The sequence below is a fragment of the Pinus tabuliformis genome, chromosome 7 (genome assembly GCF_031772625.1).
Source record: "Pinus tabuliformis cultivar Carrire ecotype Pingquan chromosome 7, CPIR1, whole genome shotgun sequence".
Taxonomy (NCBI): domain Eukaryota; kingdom Viridiplantae; phylum Streptophyta; class Pinopsida; order Pinales; family Pinaceae; genus Pinus; species Pinus tabuliformis.
The window spans coordinates 725,533,282-725,539,569 of record NC_142293.1 but is presented as its reverse complement, the minus strand read 5'-3'; positions in this window follow the sequence as shown (position 1 = coordinate 725,539,569).

The window sequence follows — 6,288 nt, the reverse complement described above, 5'->3', positions numbered from 1 at the left end:
TTTGACATCAAGGGAAAAGGGTCATGCTGCCCCTGAGTACATGCTGAAATATTTGATTGAACTCCCCCTTTGTTCATGCTGAGATGTACTGTATCATCCTTGCTCCCCTTGAGCACATGCAGAGTCTGAAAATATTTTCAAGCAAAAATAACATGACTCTATAACTCAACTAAGTGAGTTTGACCTTCCTATCACCAATGACTCATACATACATGCATTCGCCCAACCAACTGGGGATATACCAAACTTGAATAATCCACCCAACCAAGTGGGGATATACCAATTGTTTATATATGATTGAAATATAGCAATTATTACATCATCCTTCCCATGCATAGCGGGGTAAAAATTACATCATATGACCAAAAGGGACTCATCAAAAGGCTACAACAGATAGAGACAAATTATTACATCATGGGTCTTGATATGACCTTTACATTGAATGATATACATGATATTTATAACAGAGACCAAAAATCTAAACAAGACCATGATAGTCATCAACAACTATCATACACTAAGTATGATTTTCTCCATAAGCATCTGTGAACAACATCTAGACCATCAACCTGTATATGTCCATAAAAATGAATCACCTGAATCAAAACAACTATGAGGATCTGTACCAAGATCTTCTAAGATAATGCCAACATGCAATATTAGAATCATATGCTCCCCTTGAACTTGTGCTAGATGTTCACTTTTAGATCTGATCATTGCATATATGAGAAGAATTATCAAGGCATAATCGTCAATCAGATATACATCAAGTTATCAACAACTTATGAGAACCAACATGTTTCCACATGTCATTGGCCGATTGTAACCATCATCAAATAGAGTAGATAATTCACTAAACCATATCAAACCCCTTTCTCCTGAGTCTAGCCCACTGCCTTTCCTCAAACCAACATATACGCGACCGTGCCCATAGAAACCAGCATATGTACACGACTACACTTCATGAAACTCGCGTATAACAACCTTTCAAAAAAAATGGATTTTAACAACAGGATGATGTAGCAACTACTCCCAAATTCTGTCTGAGATATTGAAATGTCTCTCTAGGCAGTGGTTTAGTGAATATATAAGCAACCTATTCTTTGGAGGGAACTACTCTAATTTGACATTTTTTTGAAGCACTTGTTCACGTAGAAAATGATATTTGATGGGTATGTGCTTGGTCTTGGAGTGCATGACTGGATTCTATGAAATACTGATAACACTTGTATTGTCACGTAGAATGGAGATGGGTGGAGTACATGTGATCTAAATGTCTTGCAATGTTTGAATCATCCAAAGTAGTTTTGTGTAGTAAGATGCAGCAGCCACATATTCTGCTTCAGCTGTAGATAATGCAATTGAAATTTGTTTCTTGTTGAACCAAGACACTAACCTGGAACCCATATAGAATGCACCACCACTTGTGATTTTTTTGTCATCAACACTTCCTGCCTAATTTGCATTTGTATATGCTTGAAGAGTAAGATTTGTATCGCTAGGATACCATAAACCAAAGTTCTGTGTTTCTTGAAGATATTTGAAAATCCTTTTTACTGCCTGAAGATGTGATTCCTTTGGATTTTCTTGGAATCTTCCAACTATTCCTACTGCATGCATGATGTCAGGTTGGGTACCTGTTGGATAAAGCAGACTGCCAATCATGGATCTGTAAGTTGGTTGATGTACTGCTGTTGATTCATCATTTGAGCTGAGACTACATCTTGTTACCATTGGGGTACATACTAGTTTAGAATCTTCCATGTTGTACTTTTTCAAGATTTTTTTGAGATATTTGGTTTGTGAGAGAAAAATACCATCTTTATTTTGTTGAACTTGTAGACCAAGAAAATAGGTAAGCTCACCATGCTAGGACATTTCAAATTCTTACTGCATTATTGAAGCAAAATTATGACTCATGGATTCTTCATTGTTACCAAAAATGATATCATCAACATAAACAACAATTATTAGCAATTTATCAGTGTCAATCTTTGTATATATATTTCTATCTGCTGACCCCTTTGAAAAACCCTGTTGGCGGAGATATTTGTCAAGACGGTAATACTAGGCCCTTGGAGCCTGTTTTAGACCATAGAGAGCCTTTCTGAGTCTACATACAAGCTTTGCATCATTTCCAAGAATGAATGCTTATGGTTGTTCAATATAGACTTCTTCTTCTAAGTCTCCATTAAGAAAGGTAGATTTTACATCAATTTGGTATACTTTGAATTTCTGAAAACTAGAAAGAGCAAGAAACATTCTTATGGATTCAAGTCTAGCAACAAGTGAAAAAGTTTCTTCAAAATCTATACCTTCTTGTTGAGCAAATCCTTTACAAACAAGTCTGGCCTTGTTTGTAATAACTTCTCCATTTTCGTTCAGCTTGTTTTTGAATATCCATTTAGTTCCTATGATATTTTTATGATGAGGTCTAGGAACTAATTCGCAAGTATTATTCTTTTCAATTTGCTCAAGTTCTTCATTCATGGCCTTGACCCAACATTCATCTTTGCATGATTCATTTACATTTTGAGGTTCAGTGGAAGATAGTAATGCTAGATAGCTTGAGGCTTCTATATTAGTTCTGCTTGTCTGCACACCTGCCTCTTTTTCCCCTAAAATTTGAGTTTCTGGATGATTTTTCAGAACATACCTAGATGGAATCTTTTATTTTACCGTTATCTCTTCTTCTGGTGCTTCATTGGTTTCTTCTTCAGAATTAGTGTGATTTTATGTGGGAAGATAATCCTCATCTTCTTCATTGTCATAATCTTCGGTTTTTATCCGTTTTGAATTTTTGCATGCTTCTTCAACCATAACATCAATACTTTTAATAATTTTCCCAAGTCTTTTGTTATAACATTTATATCCTTTAATTCAGGAACAATAACCAAGAAGAATACCTTCATCTACTCTGGGTTCAAACTTAACAAGTTTTTCATCAATCCTTTTGATGTAACACTTGCTTCCAAAAACTTTGAAGTATTTTATAGTAGGAGTCTTACCATACCAAAGTTTATGTGGAGTTTGAGTGTTGTTTACCCGAACATTTGCTTGGTTGAGAATAGTGACGACGGCAAATGCAGCTTCACCCAAGAAGGTTGTAGGAGTTCCAAATTCATCTAGCATAGCTCAAGCCATTTGTTGAACAGTTCTGTTCATTCTTTTTACCACTCCATTTTTCTGAGTCCTTGCGATGGAGAACTGCCTTTTTATTCCACATTGTTCACAAAAGTCAAAGAACTCATTCGAGGTAAATTCCCCTCCTTGATCAAATTTGAGGAATTTGATTTTGTGATCTGATTCATTTTCAACCAAAGCTTTGAAGGCTTTTAATTTTTCAAATGCTTCATCTTTATGCTTTAAAATACGTATCCAACACATTCTGGAAAAATCATGAATGAACAATATAAAGTATTCTTCTCCACGAGGTGACTTTTTCCTTGATGGTCCACATAAATCAATATGAACATGTTCAAGATGCTTACTAGCTGACCCTTCATTTTTAATGAAGTGTGATTTGGTTTGCTTACCAAATTGACATGATTTGCATATTGTATTTTCAGGAATGTTGATATCAGGAAGATCATGAACAACTTGGAATCTGCATGTTTTTCTTATTTGAGTAAAGCTTAGATGCCCCAATCTTCTATGCTATAGCCAGTGTTCGTCATTTTTGCTCAGATAGCATTGTTGTTGTCCTCCCTTGAGTATGTATAAGTTGTTTGGATTTCTTGTACCTTTGATCATAGTTTCTCCTATATCAAGCTCACGAACAACACATTCGTTTGATCGAAATACCACTTCATTTCCTTGATCACACATTTGATTGACCTCAACAGGTTATGCTTTAGACCATCAACATACATAACATTTCCAGCTTTAATCTTTTCTTTCAAGAAAATAGAGCCTTTACCTTTTATGACAACAAGAGTGTCATTTCCAAATGAGACATTCTTTTCCTTTTCTAAGGCATTATATGAGTGAAGTTTTTCTTTGTCACCTGTCATGTCTTTTGAGTATCCACTATCGATGTACCACTGATTTTCTTGTCCTTATGCATACAAGGCTATACCACATCTTTCTATTTGCGGTTCTTTCTTTCTCCATATTTTTGGTTTTAATGGAGTTTTCTCCTTTTGAGATATTTGCCGAAATTTACTCCTGCATTCAAATTCTTCATGGCCGATGTTGTTATAGATTGAGCATTCTATTTCATTTTCAAGAAGAGAAAAGTTATTGTAGGAAATTTTCTTGATCCCTGTCACATTCTTTTGATTTCATGCTTCTCCATTCATGATGGTCTTGTAAACAACACATTGAGCAGCTTTGTGTCCAAAGTTATGACATGAAAAACATTGTCCATTAAAGAAGTTCCTGTGATTATCGAATCTACTAACCTGGTGATTGTAGTTTCTATTTATATTCATATTTGAAGAGAATTGAGTATGATTTACCTGAGGTTGGTTGTGGCTTCTATTTATCCTTGAAGTAAATTGAGCCTGATTTACCTGGTGATTTGCTTTATGCCTTTACTGACGATTGTCAAACTGTTCACTGCTCTTTGCTGCATCAAGATAGCATTTAGTGGAGGTTGACGACTTCTATGATTAAGATGCTTCTTTAGTATATCCAAGACCTATCTTTATCAGAGGAGAACGTTTAAATTTGATAATTTCATTTAAGGTTTCTGATCATTTAGCAAATCTAAGATTGAGAGCTTTTGTTTTCTCAAGATCCTTTCTTAGACCCACAATTTCACATTCTAGTTTTTCATTGTGTTTTTCTCTTTCAGCAAGTTGGTATGTCAAGGTATCTATAATCATATTATTTTCTTCTAAATAGATTTTGAGTTTAGATATTTCTTGATAAAGGCCATCTTCATCTAAATCATCCCAAAAATTATCATCTTCATAAGCCATCAGAAGTCTATAGTGATTACTATTTTCATCTTCATCACTATTTGATAAACCATCGCTATCTTCATGAGTATAGTAGCTATTTTTACTTACAATTTGTTTTCTATTCCATTTTGTAGGTCCTTCCCTTTATCATATCTTTTATGAGAACATTTGGCAGCATAATGACAGACTCTACCACAAGAAAAACATATGAAAGGTAGTTTACCTCTAAATCTTTCAGAACCCTATTGAAGTTTCTTGACAAAGTTTACTTCATCTTCTTCTTCTGAAATATGTCTTGATTCATTGAGTTCTTATTTTCCTTTTGCTGAAGCTTTAATTGCATCTTCTCTCATATCTGATGGGCCTCCTTCTCTCATCTCAAAGGCAGTTAATATTCCATGAAGTTGTGTCATAGTAATAGTCTGTAGATCTTGTTTTTATTCTATGGTAGATACTTTTGATGCAAATTTAGTAGACAAGGATCTTAAAACTTTCTCAAATAAGGTAACTTCCTTTATCTCTTCACCCAGATTCTTCATGCAATTAACAACCTCATCTATACATAAGAAGTAACTAGCTATAATTTCATCATTGTGCATCTTAAGAGTTTCATATTGAATTTTGAGAGTTTGCAATTTAGCACGTTTTACCTGAGAGTCTCCTTCGTAGCTTAGAATGATTTTGTCCCATATTTCTTTAGCTGATTTGAGCTGCATAACTTTGAAAAACTATGATTGTGACAAACTTCCCAATAATGTATTGACAACCTTGGCATTGGTTTCATATTGCTTTTTACCTGCCGTATCTGTAGGAATTGCTGATGGAAATGTATATCCTCCTTCCACGATTTCCCAGACATCTGTTCCAAGTGATTGAAGATAGGTTGTGGTTCTTATCTTCCAATAAACAAAGTTGCTCCCTGTTATAGACATATTTGGGCACTGCAACCCCAACCACATATGTCCATAAACCAAGGGCTTCTAAGTCCCTAAAAGTGTTGTTTCATACCCTAAAGGAGCAAGGTCAGCTGATTACATCATCTCCCAGAAGTTTTCCATGAAAAGCTACTCAGGACTGGTGAAAACAGGACCATACAGACTGCCTAGTGCTAAAGTTGCAATGCATCTCACCTACCACATGCAAAAAGTTCGATTCATACTGGAAATCCCTTCTATAGGGTGCAATGAGCGAGAGCAGAAAAATGGCACAAGTGGTTTTCTAGGTGGAAACCCAGAGAATCTACTAGAAATTTCTCATTTGACACTTGCCTCTCTGAGTTCACCCAAGGATGAGTAAGAGATCTAAAATCTCCATGTGGAACTAAGAACTATCAGAGATATGACACTAATCAAAATCCCAGAAGCTGATTCACCCCCTGCAA